This window comes from Gossypium arboreum, chromosome 8 (assembly GCF_025698485.1).
Source record: "Gossypium arboreum isolate Shixiya-1 chromosome 8, ASM2569848v2, whole genome shotgun sequence".
Classification (NCBI taxonomy): domain Eukaryota; kingdom Viridiplantae; phylum Streptophyta; class Magnoliopsida; order Malvales; family Malvaceae; genus Gossypium; species Gossypium arboreum.
Window position 1 is genome coordinate 65135734 of NC_069077.1, and position 1178 is coordinate 65136911.

At 39.6% G+C, this 1178-nt stretch overlaps 1 non-coding gene across 1 annotated transcript; it reads left to right on the top strand.

The window, feature by feature from the left end:
• The first annotated feature begins 531 nt into the window (after positions 1-531).
• LOC128280140 (small nucleolar RNA R71) lies at positions 532-638 on the top strand. The gene has a single exon (XR_008270322.1). It is a non-coding gene; the product is annotated as a small nucleolar RNA R71 (small nucleolar RNA).
• The last annotated feature ends 540 nt before the right edge of the window (positions 639-1178 follow it).

Here is a 1178-nt window from a genome sequence, read left to right on the forward strand (position 1 = left end):
TTTTTCTCTTGTTGGTAGGGTAGTTGTTGGAAGCTTAGAGGTGGTGGTGGTCGCTGATTTCCTTGGCCTCCCCATGAGAAATTTGGGTGGTTTTTCCAACCTGCATTGTAAGTATTACTATAAGGATTATTTTGGGATCGAGGATTCTTACTCATGTAATTTAACTACTCGTTTTCTATGTTGTGGCCGTAGGGTGGGTAATCTGGATTGCTCGATCCACCTCCATTTTCTTTGCACTGTATTACTAGGTGAACCTGTGAAGAACTAAGAAAACTGTCAATTTTCTTATTCAAGAGTTCTACCTGATTAGAGAGCATGGTGACTGAATTGACGTTAAAAATGCCGGCTGCTTTTGTTGGCTTTGTCCTTATGACTTGCCACTGATAATTACTCAGTGACATCTCTTCTATAAATTCAGAAGCATCTCTGGGTGTCTTATTATTGATGGTTCCGCCAGCGACTGCGTCGATCATCTGTCTAGTTGAAGGATTCAGGCCATTATGAAATGTTTGAACCTGTAGCCAGAGTGGTAACCCATGGTGAAGGCATCTTCTCAAGAGGTCCTTGTATCTCTCCCATGCATCGTAGAGTGTTTCTAAATCCATCTGTACAAAAGAAGAGATATCATTACGTAATTTGGTTGTTTTAGCCGGCGAAAAATATTTTAGTAACAAATTTTCGGTCATTTGTTCCCAAGTAGTGATTGACCCTTATGGTACCGAGTTTAACCATTGTTTAACCTTATTCCTCAATGAAAAGGGAAACAACCGAAGGTGAATGGCGTCATCAGAAACGCCATTGATTTTAAAAGTGTTACAAAATTCTAAGAAATTTTCCAAATGAGCGTTGGGATCCTCGTCCTGCAAACCATCAAACTAACAAATTATTGTATTATTTGAATTGTGTTAGGTTTCAGTTCAAAAGTATTTGCAGATATAGCAGGTCTAACTATGCTCGATTCAGTTCCTGTTAAAGAAGGTTTAGCATAATCATACATAGTGCATGGAGCAAAATTCTGATTAGCAGCAATCACAGGAGGTAGCGGATTTTCTTGGTTTTCAGCCATCTCCTCGGTTGTGGTTGAAGTATCGTCTTCTTGCTCTTCCTCTGTGTATCGTAAGCTTTGCCTTATTTCTCTTTGGTTTCTGCGAACTGTGTGATTGATCTCACTATCAAAC